Here is a 17324-nt window from a genome sequence, read left to right as displayed (position 1 = left end):
CCACATTTAGGACATAAACTGTTTCCAACACCATGAAAAGTCCCTTCATACTCCTTTTCCATCCATCTTTGTCATACTTCCAGACTTAAGCAGCCATTGATCTGCTTTCTGTCATTGCAGATCAGTTTTGCCTACTCTAGAATTTTATATAAATGAAGCCATACAATGTATTCTTTTTGTATCTGATTTCTTTAATTCTTTCATTGTTTCAGAGATTAATCCATGTTGTTGTGTAGTAATCCATTCCCTTTTATTGCAAAGTATTATTCCATTTTAAAGATTTGTCATCATTTGTCTATTCATTCAAATGTTGATTGACATTTGTGTTGTCCCACTTGTAAGCTGTTATGAATAAAAATTCATAAGGAATTAACATTCATTCAAAAGTCTTTGTGTGGGAGTGTGTTTTCATTTCTCTTTGGTAGAAACTTAGTACATGGAATCACTTGGTCATAGGGTAAGTATGTGTTTAACTTTATATGAAACTGCCAAACCACTTTTCCAAAGTGTTTTCACTATTTTATATTTCCATCAGGAATGTATATGAATTAAAGTTGCTTCATGTCTTTGTCAACACTTGGCACTATCAAGCTTCTCAATTTCAGCCCTTGTAGTAGGCATGTAACCATCTCATTGCAGTTTCAATTTGCTTTTCCCTAATAAATAATGACATAACACTTTTTCATGTGCTTATTGACCATTTACATATTTTCTTTTGTAAAGACTGTTTTAATTTTTGTCCAGTTTTTAATGGGGTTGTTTATCCTTTTTGTTAATAATTTATTTTGTATTTTGGACATGAGTCCCTCATAACATTTACACATTATGTGCGTTTTCTTCCCTTCTCTGGACTACTTTTTCATTTACTTAATGATACAATCAAAAAGCAGAAGCTTTGTTGTTGCTTGTTTTTTCTTTTGAGAGAGAGATGTCAAGGGGGCAGGCAGAGGGAAAGGGAGAGAGAGAATCTTAAGCAGGCTCCACACCTAGCACAGAGCCCAACATGGGAACAAAAAATCAAGAGTCTGATGCTCAGCCAACTGAGCCACCCAGGCGCCCCAAGGAGAAGTTTTTAATTTTGCTCAAGTTCAATTTATTGTTTTTTTTCTTTTCTCAAAAGCTTAATTTAAGAAATCTGCATCTACTCCAAGTTCTCTGCTTTCTTTTGGGAATGTTTAGACTGTATTTAGTGTAATTATCAATGTGGTTGAGTTGAAATTTACCATCATACTATCTGTTTTCTATTTGTTCCATTTGTTCTTTGTTCCATTTTCTTTTGTTCCTTTTTTTCTTGGCCTTCTGTTGGATTAACTGATTTTTTTTTAATTTTTAGTATTCCATTTATCTCCACTCGGCTTATTAGGTTTGCTTCTGTTTTAGTTGTAGTTGCTCTAGGATTTACATTATGCATCTTTAACTTAGCAGAAGCTACCTTCAAATAATACTAGACCACTCCTGCATACTGCAGACTAAACCACTATACTTCCACTTTGCCCCTTCTCTCATTCCTGATATTATCTGTTGTCATATACTTTACTTCTCAATTATGTTCTAGACCCTTCAAAGCAGGGATCTGAACCACTATTATCTTTTAAAGAAATCAAAAATGAAGGAAAATATCTTAGGTTTACCTAAGTAATCGAAGTAAAATATCTTACATTTACCATTTTTAGCACTCCTCACTGTTTTGTATAGCTCCAAGTTTTCATCTGGTGTCATCCTTCACATTAAATTCCTTTAACATTTCTTACAGCACAGGTCTCCAAGCAATGAATTCTCTGATGTGTGTGTGTCAATGTGTGTGTTTGTCTGTCTGTCTGTCTGTCTGTCTATGGGAAAACATCTTTACTTCACTTTCTTTTTTTTTTTTTAAGGATAATTTCACTGAATATGGAATTCTAGGCTGACAGGTTTTTTTCTCTTTAGGACATAAGAGATTTTACTCCACTGTCTTCTGGTTTGCATGGTTTCTAATGTGAAATCTGCATAAATTCTTATCTTTGTCTCTTGTGTTGTGTCTTCCCACCCTCTCCCCAGCCCAGCCTCTGGTTGACTTTAAGATTTCCTCTTTATAACTGATTTGAAGCAATTTGATTATGGTGTGCCTTGCTGTGGTTTTCTTTATATTTATCTTGCTTGGGGTGTATTGAGCTTCTTGGATCACTAGGTTTATAATTTTCATCAAATTTGGAAAACTGTCAGCCATTATATCTTTAAATAAAGAGTGGTAGGCTTTGCTCTGGCAGGCATTTGAATTACTTGTAGATCAACTTGATCCTCTTAAGACTTAATCTTTGTAAAGGTGGGTTTACATACCTCTTATTCAAGAAATGTTTTAGCCCTACTATTATTTTTTTCCTTCTGTATTATATATCCCATTCATCCAATCTGGCTGCTCATAATTTGAACACGTCCCAGTCCTACATGAGTTCTGGGAATTTTTCACCTTACAGCCGAGGTGTTTTAGCCCAGCCTTGGCAAATTTCAACAGTTCAATATCCAATAGCTATTTCCAGAGGACCCATGTAGAATTCTGGAGCACCTTCTCCACGAGGCTTTCTATTCTCTGACATTCTGTCTTCTGATACCTGGCCATCTCAATCTCCTCCAATTCTGATATCTCTTCAACTCAGCAAGATGACTGTACTCTGCTTGGGGTAACCTCCTTGAAACCACACTTGAAACGCCTCCAAGCTGAAATACCAAGTGGTTTTGGACTCACAATATCCTCTGGGGAACCAAAGTCCTACCCTGACTATTGCATAACATCTGAAAATATTCCACATATTTTGTCCAATTTTATACTGTTTATAGCGAGAGGAAAAATCTGGTCCCAGTTACTCCACCAGACAGCAGCAAAAGTCTTTACCATGAATTTTTAGATTTTTACATTTTTGTTTTATTTTTTTTTTGAGAAGTCAGCAATCTGGTGAATAAAGGACATTGCCTGGGTTAAAATTTCAAGGGTACCATTGCTGCTTCAGAGAGAGGTTACCCTGAAGTCTATGGGGATCCAGGCTTTCTCCAGTATCAAAAAGTGGGAGGAAGAGATAATGTCCAGGGACAACTGAATACTGATTCTGTCTTAACAACACCCACCCTTCACTTCTACCCTTGGATGAAGATGTAGACTTGCTGATCTGACAGATTCAGTTCAAGAATCAGAAGAGCCTAAAAGAGCACAGATTGTTGTTATAAGTCCTTCCAGAATAGTGATATAAACCTGAATATAAAACAGAAGCAGTGTTGCAAGAATTTGGCTTCTTTTTCAACCTTGGCAGGATTCTATCTGTAGAGAAAGTGTCACTGACAGCCACACACTGCCAACTCCCATTAAGAACTAGGGACAGGGGACAAGCCATGTAAAAATATCCTGCATCTGCTGGTCTTTGTGCACCTACCTCCCTGTAAAATAAATTCTGAATCCCTAGCTATGAAAATCAGGAATTTATTTCTGTGTGTGTGTGTGTGTGTGTGTGTGTGTGTGTTCTCTTCCTATCAATAGATAACCCTACCTACAATGCTAAAATCTCTACCTCTGCTCTAGCATTAACCAATAGAATCCTTTGGAAATGGGTCTTAAATCATTCAAAGAGGTCAGAAAAGGACTTGAAGGTAACAGATGATGGTTCTGAGAGCAGAACTCTATAAGGACAGAGTAAAGGTGGGCATTTTGACTTGCTCTTGGCCCTTCCTGCCTCCCAGCAAAGCAGAGCAACTTAACTCCGAACAACTAAATTTCCTTGCAGAACAAACACTAAGACTCATCCTAACCCCTCCCCTACCCCAAATCCAATAAAACTAATAAAAACAGAAGCAAGCCATCTTAAAATTAACACATCCAAGATACAAGCAGAAACCATTGATCAAACCTCCTATCTTCCCTCACAGCCGACAGTTCCAGAGCAGCCCTAACACCCCATAATGGAATCCCATTATCTACAAAGGAAACTCGCTCCAGAAGAGAGCCACAAACAAAGAAAGAATCAAAGGAGGCAGGCAAAGGGAGAGACACCAGCACTCGCCTCTGCTCTCATAGGAGGGGTACAACACTCAAGCTGAGAGAGCCATTAGAACTGCAGCAAGGAGGAGGCACTTGCCATAAGTTACAGAGCTGAGAATGAAATTAAGGAAGAGTCCAGTGGGGAAGAAAGGCTTGAGAGCCTACTTTTCTCCATCTGTGCAAAAGCAAAACAAGCTCATTTCATGTAGGAAGGAAATTGAGTCAACAAATATCTGTCCTTAAATTCCAGAACCGCCTGAATTTGGAAAATACAGGATTTTAGCTAAAGTAGGGAGCAAGTAAGATTAATTAGCAAATGCCTCAAATCTTTAATTCACGCTTCAAACAAACAAGTTAATTGTGTAGCTAACAGAGTGTGACTTGATTATAGGCCACTAGTGGCCATTAATAGATGAAAGGTGTTTGGATTTCAATAGTGTTTGGATTTCATAACCTGCCTTCATAAAAGAAGTTAAGCTTAGTCACCACCTCCATTTGCTAACACCTGTGATCATGAATCCCACATGGCAAGCAAGCACCCCCAGCTTTGAGCTTTTGGAACTGAAGAGTAAACAGGAGAAGAATTCATGAATTTTCTAGAGGTAATTGTTCTACTCTGCTTTGAAGAGCAGTTGAGTTTGGTCTCAGAAGGCCTTAACATATGCATGAACACAGCCTTCCTAGCTGACACACAACTCAAAAGGCCCACTACTATGCTGTTTCAACAGGAATCCCTTGGGAAGAGCAGCACAGGACCTGCCTCCAACCTAAAGATAATACTGACCAATCATGCAGATACCCGACCCCCAAAGACACAAATGTAGGTCCATCTCAGGCCTTAATTAAAACTAAAATGGGAGATGCATCCAAAACCTGCCCACTGATAGTCTGTACAGTCTTCTCTTTGATAAGCTGGGCCCTACCCTCAGAATCTCAGATTACTTTAAAAGGAAAAAAGAGATCTTCCTCTTCCCTTGTTTCTTGATAATATCAAGGAGTAAGATGAGTGATAAGGAGCCCACAAGCATCATATTGTGTCATTTGAAGAGCAGTACTGGCTGCAGGGCAGAAAACACAGTCAATCAAATCTATCTTCCTGAGAAGGTTGTGATGTGATGATGCACTTAATGTCAAAACTTTTATTAAAAGGGAGCTTGCTTCACAAAGGGTCACAATATGGCAATATCAATAGGATGAGGACTGAACTGGCCTTTTTCTCTGGTCATGTAAAAAAGAAAAGGATTCCAGTAAAGGGAGACCTTCCCTGTCCAATGTCATAATAGTCTACGAAGTCATTCCCAGTGGATCTGCAGCCAGCTGCACCTCCAAGGGAGTAGCCTTGATATAATATTCTTAGCTTCACTTGAGCTCCATTAATTCCTTGGAAATCTGGGTTGGTCATTATGGGGGATAGAAACCATGAAGAAGGCCTAGGCCCTCTCTCTAAACAGCTTTTGATCTTGGAAGACTAGGTACCTAAACTAGAAAGTGGTGGAGACTCTAAGACCACTAAGATCCAAAGTGGGCCATGGGAAATCCAGGAACAGCCAAGTGAACACAAGTTGGTGGAGTCAAAATAAGAAACCAACATGCAATGCCAGGGGAGAGAGTGTATGGGGATGCTGTCCTTGGTTCTGAATCAAACTTGTGGTTCCAGGGCAGCAATTTCTTTTCTTTTTTTTTTTTTTTCAAAGATTTTATTTATTTATTCATGAGAGACACAGAGAGAGAAGCAGAGACACAGACAGAGGGAGAAGCAGGCTCCATGCAGGGAGTCCAATATGGGACTTGATCCCAGGTCTCCAGGATCAGGCCCTGGGCTGAAGGCAGCGCTAAACTGCTGAGCCACCCGGGCTCGAAACAGCAATTTCTTACTGCATGCCATAACCCATTAACCCATTAGTGAATCCTTAAATCAATCTAGGGTGGGAACTGATATTTCTTTGGAATGGAACAGAATGGAATGGGGTGGGGTGGCATGAGGTGGCATAAGGTGGCATAAAGTAGAGTGGAATGGAATGAAACATATCAGAGTACACCACAGGTAGCATTGTCCCTTGAAACTTCTGTTCAGATAGTTCATCACAGGTAAATATATATGTGTATGTTCTGAGTCAGAACATGAAATGTATTTCTAGATGTCAAGGACAGATGTTGGGAAATAACTGCTCTAGGGTACAGTTGTTTCTTTCCATACTTGAATAGGAAGACTCCTCTCCCCAGGAATTCTAATGAAAGTTGTAACTAAGAAGCAGTGGTAGAAGAGAACACAGGATGAAAATCAAGAGAAGCAAATAAATAGAAGACCACAACTACCAAGAGATTGTAAGAGAAGGGATGGGGAGAGACTTTTGATGAGTTATATGAGTTACCTAAATTGCTGGGATTTTACCCTGCAAAGTTGAAGTAGGAGGCATGCCTCCCACATCTACTCCTAAAACTACAGGCATTTCAAAAAGAAAGTAGTTGCCTGGCAAACCCAGGGAACACTGGCTGTTTTATTACCAGTTCTCTCATTCTTTGGTCCTCACATTCAATGAAGGACTTTAACTCAGCCTTAAAGACTTTACTGTAAACTAGGAATAATGACTATACCTGTGTCAGAAGGTGATGATGAGGATTAAAAGACTTCACTTATACCAAGTACTTCAAACAAAGCCTGGAACTCAATAAATGCTATATAAGGGTTAACTTTTTTATTTATAAATTCATTATGTATTTTTTAATATCTTATTTAAATTCATTTGCCAACATATAGTATAACACACAGCGCTCATTCCATCAAGTGCCCTCCTTAGTGTCCACCACCCAGTTACCCATCCCCCCACCCTCCTCCAGGGTTAATTATTATTATTATCACTTTACTTTGATATAGGCTTAGGTGGCAAACTCAAAGATTTCATATTACCCAGCCATTAAAAACATGCATGAGAATTTAATGCCTAATATACAATATTGGGGACAAAAACTCAGAAACAAAGCTATATAGTTTCAAATACGTTTTACACATATAAGCAGTATATCAATCTCAATTATATTTTAAAAGACTTCATAAAAATATTGCAAAAAATCTACTGAAATGTTAACCGCAGTTGGATTTGGGTGTGAGGCCTTAGATAAATTTCTCTTTTGTACATTTCCTTCAACTTTTCAGGGTTTTTTCTACAATTAGTACGTGTTTTTATAATCAAAAAGAAAATACTTCAGAGACTCTAGCTCAAAGTCCAAATAGCTTTCATCTTGAAATGTGCCATTCTGCAAAGCAGGCAATAAAACAGAATATACGAGTGGGTACGGCAACACACCTCATTTGCATAGTCATGCAGATAAGCCAACCACCTAGCAGGACTATGGTACTTCTGACTTTCTGATCTTTCTGTGCCACTTCACAACTGCTGAAAATGGGAAATTTACCTAAACTTTTGATTTACTTCCAGCCTCAGGAGGGCAGACTATCAGAGATTACCTGAAACAACCCTGGATGCAGACACACCAGCTCAGATCCTCCTGCCCACACCTCAGCCATGGAAGTCAGGTAACAGTACTGGCAAACATGCAGGATCCCTACTATGTGCCAAGCACTGGGAGTGGAACAGCAGCTCATTTAATCTTTCCCAACAGCTCTATGATACAGGCATTATCATTGTCCCTTTTCACAGAGAAGGAAGCTGAAAATTTAAAAAGCACAATAGCTGAACTATGGAAAGAGCCCAGATGTCCACCAACAGATGAATGGATAAAGAAGATATGAGGGTGGGGGAGATGGATGATAGACAAAATGGAATATTACTTGGCCATCAAAAAGAATAAAATCTTGCCATTTGCAATGACATGGATGGAGCTAGAATGTATTAAGTATGTATTAAGTGAAATAAGCCAGTCAGAGAAAGACAAATATCATATGATTTCACTCATATGTAGAATTTAAGAAACAAAACAGATGAACATAGTGGGAGGGAAAAATAAAATAAGATGGGAAAAGAGAGGGAGGCAAACCATAAGAGACTCTTAACTCAAGGAAACAAACAGGGTTGCTGGAGAGGATGTGAGTGGGGGGATGAGGTAACTGGGTCACGGGCATTAAAAACACTTGATGGAATGAGCACTGGGTGTTATATGCAACTAATAAATCACTAAATTCTACCTCTGAAACTAAAAATACACTCTATGTTAATTAAATTGAATTTAAATTAAAAACTTAAAAAAAAATTTAAGTAACATTACCGTTCTATCCTATGCTCTCCTTCAGGGCAAACTCCCTTCAAGAGTGTCCATATTGGCTGCCTTCAAATCCTCTCCTCTCATACTTTCTTAGGCTCATTCCTGTCACATTTTTACTCCCACCATTCCATCAAGACGGTGCTCGTCACAGTCACCAATGGCTTCCACATTGCCAAAGCCAGTACTAATTCTGAGCCTTTACCTTGCTTGTCCTTGCTTGTAGAAACACTGTCTTCACTCAGGCTCTCAGACTTCCATCTCTCTCTCGGTCTAACTTCTACTTCTCTGACTGCTGTTCTCAATATTTTTCACTCATTTCTCTTCATCCTGCCCTCTAAACACTGCAATGCCCCAAAGTTCAGTCCTTGGACCTCTTCTCCATCTCCCCCCAACCCCTGTCACCTCATGGAAACTCACAGCTCCAAACATCATTTCTACACTGATTACCCCAAAATGTCTACTTTCAGGCTGGACTTGTACCCTGAACTCCAGATTCAAATATGCAACTACCTATTAAATACCCACCTGCGTACCTGCTAGGCATCTTAAAATCCACATGCCTCACATGTGAGCCCTTGAACGCACCCCTCCACCCACACACACACAAAACATCCTCTCCCTATAGTTTCCCTATCTCAGCAAATGACACCTCCACCCTTCTAGTGGCTCAAGCAAAACACCTGAGAGCCATCCTTGTCTCTTCTGTTTAGAGATTCATGAGAAAATCCTGTTCATTCTACCTTCAAAATATGTTCAAAACCCAACATTTTTCCCACCTTCTTTCCTGCCCTCTTGGTTCCAGCTGCCAGCACCTCTCACCCAGAGGATTGCAATGGCCTCCTAGCTGGTCTCCTGGCTTATGCCATATCTTCCTTTAAGATGACTCCTACCTCACTCAAAGTCAAAGCCAAGGTCCTCACAGCAGTCTACTAGCCCTGCATGATCTGGCCCCCACTCCCTCTATGATCTATTTCCTACCACTCTGCTACAACCACGCTGCTCCCTTGCCACTCAGTGGACAGACCAGGATGCTCTTGCCCCAGGGCCTTGCATTTGCATGTCTCTAAACTTAGAAGAGACTCTTCTCTCAGAATTCCACTTGGCTCATTTTCTCACTTCTGGATTTCAAACCAAAGGTTCCCTTATTAGTAAGGCCCTCCCTAATCACTGTATAAAATAGTAACGTTCCCCTATGTACTCCTTGTCCTCCTCACCCACATGACTTTTTCCTATGGTATATATTACCACCTCATATTCTGCAATATACTATACATATTGCTATACTGTTTTTTTTAATTGTCCCTCTCTGTTCTTACCACAGTCCCCACTAAAATACTGACTTTTTCTCCATTTTGATCACAGTTCCTAGAATACTGCTTGACCCAGATTCAATAAATATTTATTGAACGAACAAGCAAACAAACAAATAAGCCTGTTCAAGGCCATCTGGCTAATAAATTCTGGTGGCAGGTTTCAGACCTAGACCTTTTGTCTCCAGAGCCCACACACATCCTCTCTACATTCTCCTGCCTCTGGTTGCCAAGACATGTTGCCTGACAACCTTACAAAATCAGAAATATCCAACCAGTATGCAGCCAGGTAAGAAGTCGGTATGAGGCCGTATGTGGCTAATAGAACCAAATATTTAAAATACGAGGTTTGTACCAGGAAATTTAGGACATATGATCATGATGCTAATAACATGCATCATGTAACGCAGCTTGGATGAGTTCAGTATTGAGAGAGTGGTCCGGGAGCTGATCTCCATGCAGACCATAATGCACACAAAACCCCAGCAAGCATGTAACAAGGATTTACCCTTGACCTCAAGAAAGCTCAGAAGACACAAGGCAGATAGGCCAACACAAATCTACCTTTACTATCAGAGAAATAGTCCAAAACCCTGATCCTACCAACAAAGCCACTATCCCCTACTTCATCCCTCAAAGACTGGATTTACAGTCACCTTCATCCTCTCTGCTCATTTCCTGACGACCCCAGGCAGCATGGCATAGGGTATTTGCACCACATTATGCCCCAAATCCTTTGCTTTAATTGGTCCTAGGCATTTCCATTTTTAGCTTCTTTCACTTACTTGGTTTAAAAAGTTAATCTCTGCACGATCCAATAGGAGTCCAGAGAATAGATAAGATAGTGAGACTAATCTACAGCATTTGTGTTTAATGGTTAGATATTAATTGACTTTTTTTAAGTGTGTAAATCGGTCCATATTCAGTCTTTGTAATCTGTTCATTCTCATTAATGGAGGAGCAATACTCATCAACAGCTCTATACTACATATCACCTTGTAAAACTATAGTCCATTTATTTTTTTAAATAAAATAGATTTATCACGATTTGAAATAAAGTCATTAAAATAATAATTAAAAACACAACTACAAGCACAATAAAAGTTCCATGATAATAAACCACATTTTAATGTATACTAATTCTCCTAATGATTTACTCTCTACATTTTACAGGGTCAAATCAATGTCTGTACAAAAAAAAGAAATTCAATTAAATTCTATTCACTGTATCTTTCAAGTGAGTCTATTGTTTGCTTTTGTTTCCTATCAGGCCATTTGTCAGTTGTTCTAGCCCAAGATTACAAATAGGAGGGACATGGCCCCATCAAGGTCAGGAGAAACACGTCCAGATCCTACCCAATCCACCTTCACCATCTCCTGTTCATTTGTCATTTGTGACCTTGCTCGAAGAGGGGAAAAGAAGGAGGAGGCACCATACTCCTGCACAAGCCATGGGCCTGTGGGCTCTGACTCACGTGCCCTCCCCTTTTATACTCAGCCAACACAGGTACTTCTGTGCAGAAGCAGAAGCCACTTCTGCCAGCAGTGGCAGCTTGGAGCTCAGACTGTCCCTCTCTGAACTTTCTCTTGCCCAGAAACATACACACAGGCAGTCCTCCCCTTCTAAAGTATATCCTGCCTGGGTGCTCAGAGCCAAAGAAAGCACATCTGCTCCCCAGTCCCTTCAACCAAAGCAAGTTACTTACCAAGTCTTTAGCATGCCTGAGTGATTTTTCTAGAATTCACACACACATACACAGACACACAGATGATTTCTATGCTTGGGAAAAATGGCAGGTACTGACAGTTTGATGAGATAGAAGGATGGAGGGTGGAGGCAACTGGGGAAGATATGTCTGCCTGTCCCCTCCCTGCCACCAACAGAAAAGGGCATTGCCCAGTGATGTGCTGGAGCCAATGTATGGAGACAGTGGTCCTGGTCCTGGCCTGGGTCTGAGCTAAATGCCCCTTTTGTTATCACCACTAGGGCTCACTGGGCATGACATGACCTGCATATCAGAGATAAAGCCAGTTTCTCAAAAGGCATTTGTTGTGCAAAGCCCAAGGAGCATTAGCATGCAGAAAGGGAAATGTGACCCCAGAGGCTCACTCTAGAGTCACAGCGTGTCAGCAGTGACCACTAGCACCAGAATCCACCCACTTTTCAAGTAAGGGAAAACACATTACTGAATGAAAATTATTTACTTCAGGATCCAACATGAACTAATGAGGAACCTGAAATAAGGCCAGGAGTGTGGTGTGGGGCGGGGCAAGGTGGGAACCCCCTGGGGGTAAAAAAAGGAAAAAGAAAAAAGAAAAATTAAAAAGAAAAGGCCATAAGTGGCTATTTAATATCTATGCTTTTCTTGTAAGTCTAGAAAGTCTAGTGCAACATATACATTTCCTTTCTGGAACCTTCCTGGCTCCATGGCCATGATGTCAGGAGAGCCCATGGAGCCTCCTTGAGATGCCCCCAAGTGAGCTGCACTGATTAAGCTATCTTCCTTTCCACTGACACAGGAAGAAGGGGTGCCTGTGACCCCCAAAGCTGTCACATCCGGGAGCTGGCCAATCCAGGCACTTTCAGGCCCTGCCTGCAGCAGAGCCCTCTTCCTCCAGAGAGCAAAGGGTACATATTACCCAGGAGCCTCACTTCGACCCCAAGGAGCAAGAGCATCAGAAAAGGATGAATGAGCAGGCTGGGGGAGGCCAAGGAAGTGAGCAGGAAGTGGCAGAGGTTCTCATTAAACAAGACGGCCTCATGCTGGTGCTAGGCTTTATAAGTCTCAGCTGCACAATGCTTTTTAAAATATAGGTGCAATTTGGGCCTGTGGTTAATACTGTTTAATTTTATTTTGTACTGTGTAATATTTTCCCAAGCTGGGCCTAGAGTACGTCTAGAGTCTTACTCAACTCCAGACCTGGCTGGCCTGGCAAATGCACCTGGTCAGGCAGCTGTGTGCAAGTCCTCGGCTGCCCCACACCTCTCAAAGTCTGCAGCCACACAGCGATGATGCTGTGGGCCAGGCTCTCCTTGGCTGCTCCCCTCAGCCACTGACTCAAGATCTATCCTGCGGGCTGGCCCATGATCCGGTTCATTTGTTTGCACCTTCAACAACTATTTATTGCCTCCTCACTCTGTGCCAGGCAGTCTGCATCCAATTTTTGGTTTGGAAAATATGATCACTGTGATCCTCGTGGAAAGGAGTGAACTTCTAAAAGAGAAATTGCAGAGTCTAATCTTGGTTCTACCACTTCCAAACTAGGTGACCCTGGGCAAGCCACTTAACATCAGAGTCTCCTTTCTGTCCTCCAAGGGTCTCCTGAGATGAAACAGGAAAGCGCTCTGCACAGTGCATGGAACAAGGCAGGTGCTCAATAATTGATGACTGCTCCTTCATGGCTAATGTAGACAGCCTTCGCCAGTTCTCTTTGGGTTAAGGGAACAATCAGGGAAGAAAGATGTTATGTGAAATGGGAAGACAACCCCCATAGGACACTGGGGGCCTAGCAGGCCCATGAGGGCAAGGGCAGGGGGTGTCTGAAACCTGCCTTTCCTACCTTATGGCTGTGCAGGAGTGAGGCCCGCTGCCACTCCCGCTGCCCCAGGGGCTCTCCAGCAGGAGAATGATGAGGGACAATGCAGAGGGTCCATTCGCCCTCTCCATGAAAACAGGGCAATAAATCCACTCAGCTAAACACCCCATATCAATTAAATGCCAATATGTAAAAAGAAGAGGAAGAAAATGTTCATGTACAGCATGCTAAGAAATAAGAAAGGAACTCCATCTCAGGGCAGTCTCTGAAAGGGCCAGAGGGTCCTCTGTGATGGGGAGCTGCCAGCAGCTAATCAGGATCTAGAGAGCTACACGGGGCCCATGTTCTGTAGCCATGAATTTTTCTGAATCCCAATAAAGTACATTTTACTTTATCTGTGCAGATTATTTATAAATGGATTTTTCAATAAAAAAAAAAAAAACAGAGCTTAGGCCATATGATGGATTTTCCTTGGCACCTCCTTCGAGACACTTTCATCCCTGGCACCACCAGTCTGGTCCAGTAGTATCTGCCCGGATCAGCCCGAACTCCCCTCAGGCCACTGACTGGCTTTCAATAATTTCTCAGAACCCCATGAGTAGTCACTAAATTTAAAGTCCTATCCTTAAAATTCACATTCAACTCAGTAAGTGCTTACTGATATCTTACTATATAGGCAGAACACCAGGCGACCCAGGCGCTGTGCAGGAGAGAGGGGATGCAAGACAGAAGCAAAGATTTTCTGAAGCACTGGCAAGTTAGAAAAGGAAGCACTTTTGCGTGAAACTGAGTGCAGGACAAGGAACATGGGAAAGGGTTGAAAGGAGGCTGGTGTTGACAGTGTGTGGATTGAAGAGAGAAGCGTCTATATCAACAAGAATATGTCTGGCTGTGAGATTACAGAAAATTGAACCTAAACCTGACCCAAAAAGGAAAATGCATTATCTCATGTCCCAGGGGGTCTGGAGGGACGGGTGATGTCACTGACATCATCGGGAACCTGTGTTTGTTCTTTCAGCTCAGACGCACTGACCTCGGGCTGCACCCACATGGCAGCACTTGAGTGGCAGCTGGGAGGTCACAACAGCTCCCTGAAGTCATCAGGTTCTCAAAGCCCAGAAGAGTGAACTCTCACACCCCCTTGAAAGAGCTAGGAAATTTCTCCCAGCTCTCCTGCACATCCCACTGGCACTGAGTGAGTGACAGCCTGCCCCTAAACCAACCACTAGTCGTGATGGGTTAGATTGATCCAATTTGACTCCCCATGGCTAGAAAGAGACCTGGCCTCTCCCCAAAAATCTGGCCATTGACACCTGTTAGCAAGAAAGAAGACGGGGACTGCTGTTGAGCAAACAATCAAAAAGCTGTCCCGCCTGGAGAAATTGACCTTTGGCATTAAGCTACCAAAATATACACACTTAGAAGCAGGGCGCGTGTCTGTTTTGTTCTCTCTGTACCCCCTGCGAGTAGCACAGTGCCCCGTATACAGTGGGCACTCAACTGTTTGATGAATGAATGAATGCTAAAAGTAATCGAGGGACTGTCTAGAAATAGAATATAGAACATTCAAACCCCAGTCAGGTCTCAGGGAATCAGGACAGCAAATAGGATCACAGAAGTAAAGGACACAAATGCATTCTCCTAAACTATGAACCCAGGGCACCTCCCAGATGACAATTTTGTCCAGCAAGGAAGCAAAACTTTCTTTCTCTCAATTTCACCTATTACTCAGGTGAAATGAGCCCCAGATGCTCCCCCTGAGATATTACCAGGCTAAGGGAGGAAGGCGGCTATCACATGGCACAGATACCGTTAGCATCAAGACTTTCAAAAGGATGCAACCTTTTTATTCAAGTAGTCAAATGGATATTTAGCTAGTTTGCTCTTTTTTTGTAAGATTTTATTTATTTATTCATGAGAGACACAGAGAGAGGCAAAGACATAGGCAGAGGGAGAAGCAGGCTCCCTGCGAGGAGCCCGATGTGGGACTTGATCCCAGGACCCCAGGATCACGACTAAGCCCAAGGTAGACACTCAACCACTGATGCACCGAGGTGTCCCTAGTTTGCTTCTTCTTTAACTAGTGTTGTTCCAAGACGAGAAAAATCTGTTCCAACTATTTTCAATGACATGCCCTGCTTCTCAATAATCAGTGTATGTACACAGACAGATGTACCTTTCATGCTTAGTATGCCCAGGTGGAGAAGCCCACCTAAAACCAGACAGTGCAGGTGGAGCCAAGGACAACACTGGTGAGGCTGTCACCCCCAGGAGAAGAGGAGCCAACAGGGAAGGAGGACATGTTTGGGGTATGGCAAAAGGCCAGAGAGAGAGATGACCCCAGGCAAGAGTGGGGCCTAGAAACAGAGGCTGGACAGGAAGCCAGCAGTTAGGACACCAACAAGCATGAAGTCAAGGTCGGTGGCCTCGGCTTCTCCCACAGAAGTCAGTCTGTCCTGTCATAGGCATGACAGGCCTCATTTCTTTGGCCAAGACGGGTGATGCCGAACCACTCCAGCCAACTCAGACACCCTTGACACAGTCAAACAAGTGCCATGTTCTTCTCTACTTCCTCTTACTCAATCTAAGTACTGCTACCCTTCCCAGTGTAGAAGGGCGGTGGACACTGATACACACACCTGAGGCCACCTGCTCTTTGAAAGGAGAAAAATCCTTCTCCAGGTTGGAAGAAAAAGTATCTCCCTGGTTGGTCTTTACTACATTCAGATTTGAGCTTCCACCACCAGTCCAGCTCTCTCTTCTTGATCCCTCCAACCCTACTGCCTTCCCTCCTGTGGCCACAGAGAAGCACCCCACCCCAGGCAGGTCAGGTCCCTCGAGTGTTGCTCTGTATCTCATCTTCTCTCACCTTCTCAAGCTTTCTCTCTTCTGTGTCATCCATTAGCCAAAATTCTTCTCCCCGTCCTCTCTCTGGCCCTCTCTGTTTGTTCATTCCACTCCTATCGCTCCTGTCTACTGCGTTTTTGCTAAACTCCATAGCCGGTCTACCTTCAGACCACCAAATCCAGTCTGGCCTCTTTCCCATGTCAGCTTCCCAGCGGCCTTGCACAGAACTGACCACACACCCCCTGCCCGCCCCGCCCTCCCTCTCACCACCGCTATCACCACCTCCTCCCTTCCCCTAACCCAGGACTTTGAACCCTGCAGGACCCTGCCTGCCCTCCTCACTCCCACGCCCGCACTCTCCTGAGGCATCTTAGCCTGGCTCATGGCTTGCAACAGCACCTAGTCTAGTCACTGGCAAAGAAACTTACTTGTCTGAGCTCCTGATTCCTGTGCCCAGCTGCCTCCTTGGACATATAATAAACATCTCACATTTAACATGTTGAAAATAGTCTTGTTTTGCCTCCTTAAACCTGTTTCTCCTCCTCGATATACTGCTCTGCTCATCACCTGGTTACTGAAGTCGAAAACCCACAAATTCTTTGGTTCTAAGTCTAAGGGCACCTCAGAGCTGTGCACTGCTCCTCACCACCACTGCCAGGCCCCTCCGGTCTCACCTGGACACCTGCTCAACACCTGCTTACCAGGCACACTGGTGCCTGACCACACCCTGCCACATCTCAGGGCTCTCTTCTACTGCCCCCCCGCCCCCTCCCACCATGCCCACCCTCACTTACCACCACCTCAGGGTTCCAGCAGCCGGTGGGCCTTCCTTGGGCCTGGACCACAACAAGCCCCTTCCCATCCCAGGCTCTTTGTAACTTCAGTTCTTGCCACCTGATGCGTACCTTTCCTGGCACTTCCTAGGCCGCCTCCCTCCCTCTCTTCCCATCCCAGCTCCTCAGGGACTAGCCCCCGGAGCATTCCCCCCCAGACCATCACTCCCTTCCACAGCACTTCTTACTAAGGACGTGGTCATGACTATCTATTACCTGATGGCTTTGGGCTGAACCACGTCCCCATCAAATTCCTCTTGAAGTCCTCATTCCCCATGTGAGGCACCTCCCTCATGATGGGATTAGTGGTTTGATAAAAGGAAGAGAGAGACAGAGACAGAAACAGAGACACAGAGAGAGCTCTCCCCACCATGCCAGGACATGGTGGGAGGGTGGCCATCTGAAGGCCAGGAGGCAGGCTCTCACCAAAACCCAAAGTGGCCAGCAGCTTGCTCTTAGGCTTCCTGGCACCCAGGACTGTGGGAAAATCAATGACTTGTTGAAGCTGCCTGTCCCACAGTATTTTGTTACAGCAGCCAAGCTGACTAGTGCACTGATTTACTTTCCTTGCTC

General features: G+C 43.2%; 1 protein-coding gene across 45 annotated transcripts in view; it reads right to left on the bottom strand.

Moving 5' to 3' along the window:
* Positions 1-17324, bottom strand: part of CAMTA1 (calmodulin binding transcription activator 1) — an 845853-nt gene that overhangs the window by 576356 nt on the left and 252173 nt on the right. The window contains exon 1 of one of the 45 annotated variants that reach the window (XM_072731168.1): positions 11241-11426. The exons of the other annotated variants lie outside the window; for them this stretch is intronic. The gene's annotated coding sequence lies outside the window, so the exon portion shown is untranslated. Of the gene's footprint in view, positions 1-11240; positions 11427-17324 lie in introns of those variants that run through there. 45 annotated transcript variants of the gene reach the window in all.

The sequence above is a fragment of the Vulpes vulpes genome, chromosome 12, assembly GCF_048418805.1.
Source record: "Vulpes vulpes isolate BD-2025 chromosome 12, VulVul3, whole genome shotgun sequence".
NCBI lineage: Eukaryota > Metazoa > Chordata > Mammalia > Carnivora > Canidae > Vulpes > Vulpes vulpes.
The sequence above is the reverse complement of the archived record's forward strand: the minus strand, read 5'-3'. Positions and strand labels throughout refer to the sequence as shown.